The following is a 15,997-nucleotide window of genomic DNA, read 5'->3' as shown; positions in this document are numbered from 1 at the left end:
TGTGTGTGTATGTGTAGAGTTTCTTTCTTTTCAATTCCTTCCTCCCTTCCTCCTTTTCTTCCCTGACTCCAACTTCCTTTTCTTCTCTCTCTCCTTCTTCCTCTCTTTCTACTCTTTCTTTACAATAATAATTTTTTTTTTTGACATGGAGTTTCATTCTTGTCACCCAAGCTGGAGTGCAGTGATATGACCTTGGCTCACTGCAACCTCTGCCTCCTGGGTTCAAGCGATTCTCCTGCCTCAGTGTCCTGAGTAGCTGGGATTACAGGCACCCACCACCATGCCCAGCTAATGTTTGTATTTTTAGTAGAGACGGGTTTTACCATATTGGCTGGGCTGGTCTCAAACTCCTGACCTCAGGTGATCCACCCACCTTGGCCTCCCAAAGTCCTGGGATTACGGGTGTGAGCCACCGCCCCCAGCCTACAATAATAATTTTATACTATTAAACTACTCATTTCCTAATATTTTATTTAGAAATTTTGCATCTATGTTCATAAGTTATTTGCAACTTAATTATGATTAATATTTAGTGCATAACTAATTTCTAAGTTTTCTTTCTCATGTTGTCCTTGTATAGTTTGGTGTCATGATTACATTTGCCTTATAGTCTGAATTGGGGTATAATCCCCCTCATTTTATTCTTAGGGAAAAAAGAACTGTTTCAGATTAAAGTAATCTATTCCTTTAAAGTATGCCTGTATTTGCCTAAAAAACCATTTGAGCCTTGGTTTATATTTGTATGTATATGTGTGTGTCTGTGTGCATGTTTGTGTGTGTTAGTGTACGTATGAAAATTTAAACATACTGATTCAACTTCTTTAATTGTTGTTAGATGATTCAGGTTTTCTATTTTTTCTTAAATTTATTAAATTATATTTTTTCTAGGAATTTTTCATTTTACTTAAGTTTTAAAATTTGTGGTCACAAAGGTTTTTAGTATTCTCTTTTTAAATCTATTCTAAACAATTTCTAGTCTTGTTTATTTCTGTCTAGTTTCTTTACATTAATCAACCTTTCCAAAATTCTCTTTATTTTTCTTGTTCTTTCAAAGAACCAACTTTTGCCTTTACCCTTTGCTGATCCAATTCTATCTTTATGTTTTGTTTCCATGATTTTAGCTCTTATTTTTTCCTTTTTTGTTGATCCTCTCTAAAACCTTTTATTTATATGTCAGATTATTAGTTTTCAGCCTTTTTTCCTTTCTAATAATATACTAAAGCTGTACATTTTTCTATAATTTCTGCCTTGGCCCTCTTCTACAAGTATTGATAGGTAGATCTTTCATTACAATTTATTTTTAAATATTTCTCAATTTCCTATTACAATTTCTTCCTTGGCACGTAGATAATTGAGAGGTGTGTTTTTGAAATTTACAAACTTCAGAAATATTTAAATTTAACTTTTTTGTTATTGACCTCTAACTTAATTGCATAATGGTCGGAGAATGTTGTCTGTATTGATTCTATTTTTCTCCCAAACATGTTGAGGTGTGTTTTATGGCTTAGGACACAAGTTAATTTTTACAAATACTTAATGTGAATTTGAGAAGAATCAACATTCTCTGTTTATTTGTTTCCAGGTTCTATTTTTGCCCCATAAATTCAGCTTATTTTCCTAAAACCTATATATTTACTAACATTTTAAGTTTTACTTAAACTAATTGAAGTATTTCTGTTGAAATTTCACATGATCCGGATGATACAAGTCTCTATAGTTCTGCTGGTTTTAGTTTTTCTTTATATATTTCAAGGCTATTTTCTTTGGGCCATGAACATTTAGAATGGTATACCTGGTGAATTAAACCTTCTATCTTTTGTCACATCTTACTTTACTCATAATACTGCCTTTTATCTTGAAGTCTATTTTATGTGATATTAATATAGATATACCAGCTTTTTTTACCTTTGTACTTTCAACCTTTCTGTGTCTTTATGTTCTAGGCATGTCTTTCATAATCACTTAACTGAATTTTGTGTTTTAATGCATTTCTACAATCTCGTTCTATTAATAGATGAGCTTAGTCATTTACATTGTATTGCTGTATATAATATTGGTCTATATAAATGCTTGTTTTTCTACTATGCAACATGTTTCTATTTGTTCTAGTTTTACATGCTTTTTTTTTCCTTTTATGCTTTTTGTTTTATTTGTTGAGTTTTTGTGTGCTGTTTTTTAATTGATTTTTGTTTTCTTGTTTTGTTTCATTTACTGTTTCGCAAGTTTTATACTTTCTTTATAAATGTTTATGGTTACTCTCAAATTTTTATCTTTGACTTTATGCTTTTACTGTATACTTATACCTTTTACTTAATACAGTTTAATTTTATCAGTATTCTAACTCCCTTTCTAATAAATACATAAACTTTACATTGTTAAGGCTATTTGCTGGTTAGGTAACATGCATTTATTGTTGTCTAGGATCTTAGTTTTACATTATTATATACCCTCATTATTTTATACATTCAATATTTGCTTAGATTCCTTGCCACTCTGCACCATGTCACTGGAGCTCCTAGGGGTTTATTTTCATTTGCCTTTGCAGATACTGTGTTGCAAAGCCTTGAGAAGCATTGTGTATAACCAAATATAATCTCATTCCAAAAAAAGGCCCCAAATAATTGAAGACAGCTAACTTCACAGATATGCTAGTAAATGCTCAACAACCAGCTCTCCAGAAAAAAAAAACTCATCTGTAGCATTTGTTAATTTCCATGGTGTAACCTCTTCCTCTGCAGCTTATATCAAGCTACCCACAGGATGCCAACCAGCCTGCAAAATTCCCATTTAGCAATCTGTTCTTGTGAGCTGGTAGGAGCTGCTTCCAGCACATCACCAGCTATTTTATACTTTTTGAATCATCTTTTTTACTTGTTGAGGCAATCTCCAATTCCTTCAGCCATTCCTTATCTGACATGGTTTTAAATGTGCTGCATTTTGTCTGGATTTTCATTCTAGAATAACCTCCAACCTCAGTTGCTTTACCTCAGGGGCTAGAACTTACAATGTTGTTCTGGGTTGTTTAACTCCATCTTAAGTTATATGAGCTTTATGAGAGTCTGGCCAGACAGAAAGTGTTTTAGGGCATGAATATATATGGCCTGCTCTCTGAAGCAGCTATCTGGAGTTGCGTTCTTCTTCCAGAGTGAGGAGAAAGGCTACTCATACTAGAATTAGAGAATTGGGCATAGCAGTTGTGGCAACAACGTTTGGCTGCAGTATTAGATGCAAAAGGGGGAAAAAGCTCCTCTGATATAAAAGGGAATCATGTATAGAAAACGAGGCTTTAACATCTTGGCAGGAGATTAGTGGTGATAAATTGGAATTAAATGCTTTATTACTAAGTGTTCAACCCTTAAAAATTATGTGGAGTACAGATCTTTTTTCTACCTCTGTAAATCTCCCACCTGACCACCTTTATTCTTTTAAACTTATCACTAGCACTCCTTGGGTGTCCTCACAGGTTTTCTACTTTATGAAGAACTTTCTTTTGAGGTTATTTTCTAGTTATTCCTTATCTCAGAGGATCCTTTGCATTTGGCACTGCATTCAGATTGCTCAGACTTCCATAGGGATTAAGAACTATGCACATATTAGGTAGTGATGATTATGATGGTTATGATTATGATTTACATCTTAGTAATCTATCTGTTAGGAATTGTATTGGAAAGTCAAGGTCCATTTTAGCTTCGTGATTTTATAACTTAAAGTTTTCTAAATCTCAAAGATCTGAAATCTCAACAATGAGGCAGTAGCACATTTTTACACCACAGGGCTAGAGGACTAAACAGATCTTTCAGGCAGATTTTATTTCTTGGACTTTGATGGTTTCATAGAACTGTATATAATTCTTAATCAGAGAAGATTTGTCACCAGTTAGATAGTTGAACTGGTTTATAAACAAATCTGTGAAATTAATTTCCGGGTCAATTTTTTTTTTCCTTTTTAGGGTAGTCAGGTGAAGATAAGGTCTCTGGGGTCAATGGGAAAACACCTGTGTATCTATTTGGTTGGAAAGAAAGCCATCCTAACAGTGGTGAAAGTTGCTATATAAAAAATAAAATCCTACAAGTAGGAGTGTAGAATGAGTTGAGGTAAGAACATTTGTACTGAGGACTTTTCTGTCAAAAGGAAACTTAGTCTAAAGAATATAAGATGATGTCACGCCTGTAATCCCAGCACTTTGGGAGGCCAAGGTGGGCGGATCACAAGGTCAGGAGATCGAGACTATCCTGGCTAACATGGTGAAACCCCGTCTCTACTAAAAATACGAAAAAATTAGCCGGGCATGGTGGCGGGTGCCTGTAGTCCCAGGTACTCAGGAGGCTGAGGCAGGAGAATGGCGTGAACCTGGGAGGCGGAGCTTGCAGTGAGCCGAGATTGCACCACTGCACTCCAGCCTGGGGGACAGAGCAACACTCCATCTCAAAAAAAAAAAAAAAAAAAAAAAAAAAAAAAAAAAAAAAAAAAAAAAAAATATATAAGATGATGTTGTTTTCTTTCTTATGTATTGAAACAGTTAGATTTTGATACTTAACAAACAACACCAAATCATCATGTCTGAAATCAACCAGTATTCATTTCATTTGTGATTCTGGGGGCCAGCAGTTTGGTCTGGGTTCAGCTGAGCAGTTTTAGACTTGACTGTGGTCAGCTATTGAGTCAGCTGGGATCTGGCTGGTGCCAGATAACTTCACCCGGGATAACTTTGCTGTGCTTCACATTCCCCAGCAGACTGCCTTGGTGGTATGCATCTGATGGCATTCCAAGAGGCTCAGAACTGCCATACCATACATAACTTTTGCTGTGGTCTATTGGTCATACCAAGTCACAAGGCCCAGCCCAGATTCAAGGAGTCAACCAGATTCTGTTGACCCCACCTCTTAAGGGGAGAAACACAATGTCACATTGCAAAGTGGTGTGGAAACAAAGGTAGAAATAAAGACAGCCACTTCTGCCAACAATTTACCACAGGTACGCAAGCACTTAGAGGACATCCTTGTCCATGCTTGGTAAAATTTGCTTTTTTTATTATTGTTTTTCAAAGTACAAGTTAGGCCCACCAATAGAGAGACTGACAACAATAATGTTGAAGACTCATTTTTAGCCTTTAGAAATTTGTTCAATTACTAACTAAGCATGTTGCTGTCCCAAGAGGGAAAATAATGTAGGTTGGTCTTTTTAAAATTATGTCATTATGAAGGGACCAAAGACATTTATTCACCATTCAGAAATTCTTATTTGGTAGGTTGATATTTATTTTAAAAAACAAATTCTTTTTCTATTTAACACATTTTCCTTTATTTTTTATTGTTTCTGTGAATCGAATGTAGGCATACTATAATATTGTAGGCTTTAAAATGTATACTATGAGATTTACGGCAGGAATAAAAATTCCTTGTAATATGGTGAGACCATAAAGATGTAGCTTGTGAATTTTCAGTACAACATGATCATCTTTGAACACTAAATATTTCCAGTTAGCATCCTTAAATTCACATTATTATTAATATTAGAACCTTGCTCTTTTACACATTAAGCTTTCATATTTTATTGCTTTATCATATAATTTATATATTGTACCATATAAATTATAACACATAATATAAATTATTATATTATGCTGTATAATACAAATTAAGGATAGAGCATATAGATAGAATTAGATGGGATTATGTAAATGTACCAGGATATTATATAGGAGGCTAGCATACCAGCTCTACAACCAGCCACACCTGGCCTGTTGGGGCATGGCACACCTTTAGCTTACTGAGACAGGACAATCATGTAAGCCATAATGTTAATGAACCCTCTTGGGCTGAGCAGTGCACGACCTACACAATTGCACCTGGCTGTCTGCTGGTGATGAGTGCTGGACCTGTGGAGGGTAAGCTCATTGGATACTGGCAGTGGAGGCTGAGGAGAGGCACTTGACAGAGTACTCAGAGTGTTGGGAGGAGGTCAACAACCAGCAAAGGAAGGAACAGTATGCTGGAGTTGGAGATCTGGGCTCCAGTCCTAGCTTTGTCATTATTGTAGAATCAGGACATTGCAATTATCTGGAAGCGTGTTTCTTCTTCTCCAAAATGGGGGTGTGAACACTTACAGGGTTCTCACGAAGACAAAATGAGAGAAGCATTTGGAAATACTGTAAGAGACACTGGTGTGAATGTATGATATTATTCTCCTCACAGCTGTTGTCATGAAAGGGAGAAGTAGACTGCTCATCACTGCAAAAGTGGGCCTTTTTCATGGCAATTTTTCAGTTTGCTTACGTGGTGAAGGGGTGTACAGACAACTCTGACCATATGGATATTTGGACCTCCACGCCACTGACCATGCCTGAGCTGGCTGCCACAATTCTGCCATTGGCAACACATACCTTCACTCACCTGCATTTCCCCTTTTGAACCCATTCTCCCACTCAGGACTTGAGGAGATCAGGGCTGACCTATTGCCGGCAGAGTGAAGATTCGCCTTCTTTGACTTGTCCTTGACCACTTTGGATAACAAGTGAAGTGTATGGGCCAATTTACACAACAAAAATGTTACTGTGAAAACTTATCACAGGTGGGGGAAGAATGTAATTGTAAGCTTGTTGGGGAATTTAGTGCTGCTTTTAGATAAACAAAGTGGATTCTGAAATTCTCGTATTAGTTTAATTTCTTGTAGAGAGAAGTCGTGGTCTCTTTTAAAAATAAAATGGAGTAAATCTGCATCACATCTTAGTTGTAGCAAATAATCTATAGGTCACTGTTTTTATTCCCACATGTCTAGATTTCAGAGTAAGCAGAAATTGAAGGGGGGCATGTTTGGGAATTGGGGTACACTAATAAGGAAGTCATATGTCTTATGTTTTAACATAAGGAGCCAGTGGGAAGATGGGGAGCAGTAGTTCCAGATTTGACCAGGGAAAGTTTTCTAAAAATCTCAGGGCAGATAAATGTTCTCAGGAATACTTGTAGTAAGACCAGTATTGATATAAATCTATACCCAATAGCTTCAAAAGAAGTCTGGCCCTAGGAGTTGATTTGTGTCACTCTAGGATACTGCCCCTTCCCTTGGAAAAATCAAACATTTAGCCATGATAACATGACTGAATCATATAACATTCTTTATTTGACAGGCATATAATCAAATTAAAGTGTAGCACCATACTTAGTCGCTAACTATGTATGCTGTAATGCTTGAGGAAACACTGATTTTAAGCTGAGCTGGCAGTGAAGATAAATAGATTTGGCAATTTTCTAGCTGATCTGGTTCTTACACTCACTTAAACCTCTCAATCAAACTCCTAGTTAAACAAAATATTTTAAATATGTATATATATGCAGCATATACACATATTCAACACATAACAACATCTCAGGGTAGGGTCATTGTTTATGAAAGCCGGAGTGTCAGTTGTCAGCAACACAGCACTGCAAGCTGAAAATCCAAGGCCTATTTTCTATTTTTATACTTTGGAATGAAGAAAAATAATACTGTGTTTCCATTATTTATGAACATAGTTAAAAAAAGAAGCAGTGAAATTTCACTGCTTTCAAAGAATAATTTATTTTGATTCCACACGGGGCCTTTAGCCTTTCCTCATAATCTCCCCTTCCCTGTGGGTACCTCAGGCAACCCTGGTGGTGTGAAATCTTGGCTCCTGCTGGGGAAGGGGAAAGAGAGCTGGTGGGCTCTGGCTGGGAGTGTTCACTGAGCTTGGGAGGCAACCGATTAATTGATCAGAAATGTATTGAAGGGTTGCAGGCAAAACTGAGGTATAAAATGGAGACTTTGTCCTCAAGGAATTTACTGACTCACAGGAGAGCTGAGAGCAATGTGTATAAAAAGAGGAGCCCATTTATAAGATATGGAGAGTCACATACCTAAATTCTTCAGAATTCAGATTTAGGCTATGAAACAGCTTCTACTTATTTTGTGCTAATTTTGTGCTAGACATCAGGCTAAATATCTTACATAATCTCTGATCCTCATACCAACCCTGCAACGCAGCTCTGATTATTCTCATTTTATGGACGGAAAGGGTGAGGCTTAGAGAGGTGAAGTGAATGTGCCGTAGGTCACACAGCTGGTAAGTGAGAAGCCCAAGCTTCCAACACAGGTGTGATGGTTTTCAAGCCAGCATCCACTTCTTGGGGGCAGCTCTGTCCTAGAAAGCCAGGGCAGCAGGGAGACAGACTGAGGGACCAGGAAGCAGCAGGCTGAGGCTGGTTGACTCTCAGGCTGACGCTGACTTCTGCAGGACTGCACAGCCACCCTTCCTGGGGAGAAGAGTCCCTCCCTCGGTTGCCTTGGTGACCCAGGAAGACTATGGTCCCTCTTTCGTTTCTGCCAGATGGTCCTGCTGAATCATTCCCACCTCATTGTGGCTAAATTACCTGCCTTAGTTCTATATTTTTATTTCTGTGGCTCTGACATAACGGAAAATAGCTCAGTTTTAATGCTAGTTTTGAGTGAGGTTTCTAAAGAAATGATTTAACTTACCTTGTAAACCAGAACAATTTTGAGAGTGAAAGGAGACTCTGTTAATAATTACTGCCAGGACTATCTCAGGCGTCCAGGACTTAAAATCATTCTACTAATATGGGATCAAAGGATATAGTTAACATGGAAATGAGACCCACATTATTCAGACAAGAACATCTTTAGGGCATCGAGCAGCCAAATGGAAGTGAACTCCATTGACAGCAGTAGTGGTTATCTGCTGCCTGATGTTAGGGCACAAATTTGGGCAGCTTAGTCCTCAAACTTCACCCACCCCTTACTAAGCCAAGGCAGCCCTGATTTACTGTGTCAGGGTGACATTGTTTTGTGGAAACCTCTTGCCTACTGCCAAAGTTAGTGAATTTGCACTGTTCTAACTTACAGGATTTAAATAACTTCTAATCCTTGAAGGCCTTTTACCTCTTTTCTGCTTAAAGTTTACAAATTGGACTGCAGCCACAAGTACTGAAGTTTACCCACATAGAAATTCTGGCAAGAGTCTGAAAGAAATCACATACTGACAAGCTGGGCTCCAAAAGAAAGAAAGGAGGTGAGGCAGGGGGAGGGAAGAATGGGAGAATGGGAGGAGGAAGGGAGGGAGAGAGGACAGTCTAGGTGATTTTAAACCAACATGATCCAGGAACATCTTCCAATGTGACAGTGGCCTTCTAACACAAGGCTTCTCTTTTCAATCCCTGACCCTCTTGTCATTTGTTCTTTTCAGGTTGATAAATGGCTGTTGGTTTATGACAGCATCATTGATCAAATGACACGTTGTCTTGTATTATGTCTAGTAATAAAAAAAAGACATAAAAATGCTTCTTAGAATAACTCGACAGTGTCAATTTAGATAGTAACTTCCAGTCCTAAATCTCTCTGGGAATGAAAACAAATTCCATTTATCTAAAACCAAGGTGTTTTTCATTACTAATGCTGAAAATAATGCTTACTCTGAGATGAGAGGGTCGTCAACAATTTTCATCAAACTACCCCAATGAGGGTGGAGTTTTCCAAACAGAGCCTCAGTAAGGTCAACATTTCTTTGCTGTCTCTTATTTTATATTATAAATCTATGCAAATTTTACATTCTGTTTTACAATAGAGTCATGTTTATTTTACTATCAAATTTCTCAAAATATTTTTAGTAAGAGGTATGTGCAGAGATGAAAAGATGAGCCATTTTTATTCTGCAGCTTCATGTTTCCCTTTGGCATCATTCCAGGCCCTTCATTCTCAGAATGTGGGGATGAAACCACCCCGGAGCAGCTGACAGAAGGGAAGAGTTAATTATTTTAAAAGTTATAGACATAGATTTTTGATGATAAAAGTCAACTGTGAATCTGGAAATATTAATTTATTTCAAAGCTTTAAAAATAGTTTATTAAACTAGAAGCACAGTATTGAATAAAGAAGTTACTCTAATGATGTTATTACACATATTAGCTGACAAGGAAGACAGGGAGAGGATACACAGAGAAAAATAGTGTACTAAAGTCTTTGTACGGACCAAATAAAACCTGTAGTGACTCTTTTCTCCCCAAATATTCCATTATCTATAAGTATTCCCTTGGTTTTTATCAGAAAGATAATTTATAATTTTGAACTTCAGGATAAGTAGAAGTAAAATGAAGTCACAAAACTGTATGTGAAGATCTTTTTTTTTTTGAGATGAAGTCTCACTCTATTGCCCAGGCTGGTGGGCTAAAGTACAGTGCTGCTCACTGCAGCCTCCACCTCACAGGCTTAAGTGATCCTCCTGCCTCAGCCTCCCAAGTAGCTAGGACTGCAGGCATGTGCCACCAGACCCAGCTAGTTTTTAAATGTTTAGTAGAGATGAGGTCTTCCTGTGTTGCCCAGGCTGGTCTTGAACTCCTGGCCTCAAATGATTCTCCCACCTTGGCCTCCCAGTGCTAGGATTACAGGTTTGAGCCACCACACCCAGCTGAGGACTCTTAATAACTCTGAATTTACCCTTCTCTTTGCTGGAGTCTTGCTTTTATTTCTGAGGTAGAGGCAGATGAGTATGAACTTTGGCATTCATGGAGTAGACTTAAAACAGAAAACAGATGTACTTTCAAACATATTGATTTTCTGATAAGAACAATTAACCTCAGTATAAATCTGTTGACATAATATGGTTCTTCATTATACATTACTGTCAGCATCCTAAAAACAACAGCAGCAACAAACAGAAAACCAAAAACGAATGACCACCTTAAAGCCAAAACAAAACACAACAAAACTGAAGATGTTGATAACATTAAAGGAAAAAGGCAAACTTGATTTTATTTAACATTGTCTTACTTTTTGAAATTTCAAGTAAGTGTGTTGATGTATGTAATTACATTTATTTCACAGTGAAATTCTTTTACAATCATTTAGTCACTGGAGTTCAGTCTTGCTTGACACGTGAAAGATTTTGGTCCCAAGAATGCATAGCACCGTTTCCACCATATGCTTTGAGAATGATTGAAAACACAAAGGCCATATCTGCCTTTTTAATGTTCTTCATTCATTGTCCAGGTCTCCATTGAGTCTCCGCTATGTCTTAGGCACTGTGCTTGATGCTGAATAATTTAAAATGGATGGAACGTACTGCCTGTCTTCTTATCTCACAGTCTAGAGTACAGACAGTGAAGGTGTGCTGGATTCTGTTAGGTGAACTTGGCCAAAGCTGGAAATTTTATTTCCCAGGACAATAACCTTCTCTGACTGGTTTTTTGAAAGAACTTGCTTGCGATTTGCTTACAGAAATGAAGTAGAATTCATTACTCTCAGAAGGTTGTCACCATCGACTATGGTGATAGATGCAGAGGTGCCCGATGGGCTCCTCCTCTTCCCCTCCAACTTGTCTTCACTCAGTGGCCCCAGGCCTACCGCCAGGTTCTTGGCTGGGGACACACCAAAACTGCATCTCTGCACAGGCAACTCTTCCCAGGAAAAACAATTTTTGTAGACTTCATGAGCTCTCCTTTTGTGGTTTCACTTTGGTGGCTTTTTCAATTTCATTTCAAGCTCCTGCTGGTTGACCCACACCTTTGCTTCAGGGCACCTGGCTAGTGACTAATTTTTTTTTACCATCCAACGCTCCCTTCCAAATTTTCTCTTCCTCAGCTCCTCCCATATTTGTACAAGGGCTAACACCTACAATAAATTTTTTAATCCCATAATAATTATGGTAGATCTAATTTTCTGTCTGAATCCTATACAAACCCTTACAAGAGGATGTTATAATGAAGACAAGTAGTGGGCATTAAGGAAGATCAGAAAGGAATGACATCTCACCCATATTGGGTGGTGCCACGAACCTGATCAGGGAAGGCTTCTAGGACTAGGTGAGGCAGGCCTGGCAAAGCTGGTAAGGGCATTCCAGAGAGATGCTATGGGATATGATTTGGCTCTGTGTCCCCACCCAAATCTCATCGTGTAGCTCCCATAATTCCCATGTGTTGTGGAAGGGACCTGGTATGAGATGGTTGGATTATGGGGATGAGTCTTTCCCATGCTGTTCTTGTGATAGCAAATGGGTCTCACGAGATCTGATAGTTTTAAAAAATGGGAGTTGCCCTGTACAAGCTCTCTCTCTGCCTGCTGCCATCCATGTTAAATGTCACTTGCTCCTCCTTGCCTTCCACTATGATTGTGAGGCCTCCCCAGCTATGTGGAACTGTAAGTCCAATTAAACCTCTTTCTTTTGTAAATTTCCCAGTCTCTGGTATGTCTTTATTAGCAGTGTGAAAATGGACTAATACAGTAAATTGGTACCAGTAGAGTGGGGCATGCTGAAAAGATATCTGAAAATGTGGAAGTGACTTTGGAACTGGGTAACAGGCAGAGGGTGGAACAGTTTGGAGGGTTTGGAAGAAGACAGGAAAATGTGGGAAAGTTTGGAACTTCCTAGAGACTTGTTGAATGGCTTTGACAGAAATGCTGATAGTGATATAAACCAGAAGGTCTAGGCTGAGGTGGAGTCAGATGGAGATGAGGAAGTTTTTGGGAAATGGAGCACAGGTGACTTTTGTTATGTCTTAGCAAAGAGACTGGCAGCATTTTGCCGCTTTCCTAGAGATTTGTGGAACTTTGAACTTGAGACAGATGATTTCAGGTATCTGGTGGAAGAAATTTCTAAGCAGCAAAGCATTCAAGAGGTGACTTGGGTACCGTTAAAGGCATTCAGTTTTAAAAGGGAAACGGAGCATACATGTTTGGAAAATTTGTAGCCTGACAATGCAGTAGAAAAGAAAATCCCATTTTCTGAGGAGAAATTTAAACTGGCTGCAAAAATTTGCATAAGTAACAAGCAGCTGAATATTAATCACCAAGACAATGGGGAAAATGTCTCCAGGGCGTGTCAGAGACCTTTGTGGCAGCCCCTCCCATCATAGCCTCAGAGGTTTAAGAAGAAAAAGTAGTTTCAAGGGCTGGTCCAGGGTCCCTGTGATGTGTGCAGCCTAGGGACTTGGTGCCCTGCATCTCAGTCACTCCAGCCATGACTGAAAGGGACCAAGATAGAGCTCAGGCTGTGACTTTAGAGGGTGCAAGCCTCAAGCCTTGGCAGCTTCCACGTCGTGTTAAGCCTGTGAGTACACAGAAGTCAAGAATTGAGGTTTTGGAACTTCTGCTTAGATTTCAGAAGAAACGTGGGGTCGAAGTCTCCACACAGAGTACTTACTGGGGCACCACCTAGTGGAGCTGTGAGAAAAGGGCCACTGTCCTCCAGACCCCAGAATGGTAGATCCATTGACAGCTTGCACTGTGCACCTGGAAAAGCCACAGACACTCAACACCAGCCTGTGAAGGCAGCTGGGAGGGAGGCTGTACCCTGTAAAGCCACAGAGGTGGAGCTGCCCAAAACTATGGGAACCTACCTTTTGCATCAGTGTGACCTGAATGTGAGACATGGAGTCAAAGGAGATATTCTGGAGCTTTAAGATTTGACTGCCCTGCAATGGATTTGGGACTTGCATGGGGCCTGTAGCCCCTTTGTTTTGGCCAATTTCTCCCATTTGGAATGGCTGTATTTACCCAATAGCTGTACCCCTGTTATATCTAGGAAGTAACTAACTTGCTTTTGATTTTATAGGCTCCTAGGCAGAAAGAACTTGCATTGTCTTGGATGAGACTTTGGACTGTGGACTTTTGAGTTAATGACTTTGGGGAACAGTTGGGGAGGCATGATTGGTTCTGAAATGTGAAGACATGAGATTTTGGAGGGGCCAGGGGCAGAATGATATGGTTTGGCTCTGTGTTCCCACCCAAAATCTCATCTTGCAGCTCCTATAATTCCCACGTCTTGTGGGAGGTACCCGGTGGGAGATGATTGAATTATGGGGTGGGTCTTTCCTGTGCTGTTCTCATGATAGTGAATGGGTCTCATGAGATCTGATGGTTTTAAGGAAAGGGAGTTGCCCTGTACAAGCTCTCTCTCTGCCTGCTGCCATCCATGTTAAATGTCACTTGCTCCTCCTTGCCTTCCACCATGATTGTGAGGCCTCTTCAGCCATGTGGAACTGTAAGTCCAATTAAACCTCTTTCTTTTGTAAATTGCCCAGTCCTGGGTATGTCTTTATCAGCAGCATGAACATGGATTAATACAGTAATCCAACCTTGTGGAGCTGCAAATAATTCTGTATGACCAGATCACCAGACACATGTGGACAGGTGTGGTGAGAGTTAAGTTTGGAGAGGTTAGACAGGAGGCAGATCATAAAATTATTTTATACCTGACCAAGGAGTCTGTGTTTTATGGACAATGGGGGATCTTGAAGTGGTTTGAAGTAAGTAAGAGATTGATGAAGTTTACTTTGGAAAATTTCCCTGGCAGCTATATAGAGGCCGAATGGTAGATAATCAAAATTAAAATCAGGGAGGCCAAGAAGAAGCCTGTTACATCAGTCCAAATTAAAACAAAATGCAAACATCACTGACAGAGAGGAAGAGGGACAGAAGAGAAAGGGAATTTTACCCTATGATGGGCTGAAGCATGAAATTTGTGCAAGATGTTGAGAAGGAGAGGTCAGATAAGTTGAAGGAGAATCAGACAGGAGTGGGAACAAAGGGAGGGGAGAACTTTAACAGAGGGAAGCGGTCAATGGTGTAAGGAAATTAGGAGGATAGAGAACTGCCCATTCTTTTTCAACCATGTAGATATCATTGGTGATCATAGGTGAAGTAGTTCCTGTTGTATTTGTTTTATTATTCTTTCACTAGCCTTCTGGACATGGAAACTCTTGAGAAAATTGCATTGTAAATATAGCGAATCTCTGCAGTTAAGGGAACACAACACCCTTAGCTCCGGCAACCAGCTAACATTTCTCAATCACAAGTCCAGAGAGCCTGATCAAGGTCTTAGAAGCCTCCTTTTCCTCTGACCTATTGCCCCCAAAAGAACTCAATTCTGACTTGTGTATGTGGCCAGCCATTTAAAACCTTTTCATAGCTTGTCAGTAAATTGAATGATGATGGAGAGAGGTGGGAAAAGAGATGGATTTTCCTAAATCTGAAGCTTGCTTTGTCTCGACCTCTTTAGTCAGAAATAGTGTTTTTTGATTCTCTGAGTGAGTCATCATCATCTTTCATGAGGCCATGCATGGGGTGATTCTCCATGGCTCTCTCTGCTGTAGGACTCATAGGCACCTGCCCTCAACCCAGGTGACCCTGAAGAAGAAACTTCACCATGTTAATGAGAAAGACCACAGAGGCTTAAACCAGAGGATAAACATCCTCTTCTTTACTAGTAGATGAAGTTAATGATTGAGTTCACAGAAATTCACTTTATGATTTGCGTTCTCCTGATATTTTTAACAAATGTTAAATTAACGAATGTTAATTTGGTCTTTTTCCTTTCTAAAAATCTATCTATTTAGTTTGTAAAGAGTGGGATAAGCTACAGTTTCCATGGAGCAATCTCTTCCTCCCACAGAGCCTGTGACTGAGGAGTGGCTTTTGCTATGTCCTTGTTTGTTAACCCAGTTGCTCTAGGTTAACCGCTAGCTTGTTCCAGAGAAGGAGCAATTTGAGGCACCAAAAACTTTCCTCTTATACAGACAGATTGTGAACCTGGAAATGACTACTCATACTTTGACATCCTGCTGTTAAAATGCAACCCTCCCAACCTGCCTAGCACCTCCCCTACACACTCACAACATTCACCCACAAATGGCCGCCAAGTAGATTTTAACTGCTTTGAGAGAAGGGGCCGTGTTTTATTTACCTTTGTAACTCTAATTCCAAGCATGTATCTGGCACATTTATAACATAAATCGTAAATGTAACTGGAAAGGCCCCCTTTTTTTCTTCCTAAAATGGGTACTAAATGTTTCATGAATAACTTTTTTTGAAAGTCCATCTTTCTCCTAGTTTTCTCTTCCAGAGGGGCTCCCCAAGGAAGGCTTAGAGGTTCTTCAACCTAATCTTGGTAGTCACTTGTTATCCTGTCCACCAACTCAGCTCTAAGCCATTGTTTTCCCCCAATGCCACATTATCACGTTATCTTATAATTCAT

The sequence above is a fragment of the Symphalangus syndactylus genome, chromosome 14, assembly GCF_028878055.3.
Source record: "Symphalangus syndactylus isolate Jambi chromosome 14, NHGRI_mSymSyn1-v2.1_pri, whole genome shotgun sequence".
Taxonomy (NCBI): domain Eukaryota; kingdom Metazoa; phylum Chordata; class Mammalia; order Primates; family Hylobatidae; genus Symphalangus; species Symphalangus syndactylus.
The sequence above is the reverse complement of the archived record's forward strand: the minus strand, read 5'-3'. Positions refer to the sequence as shown.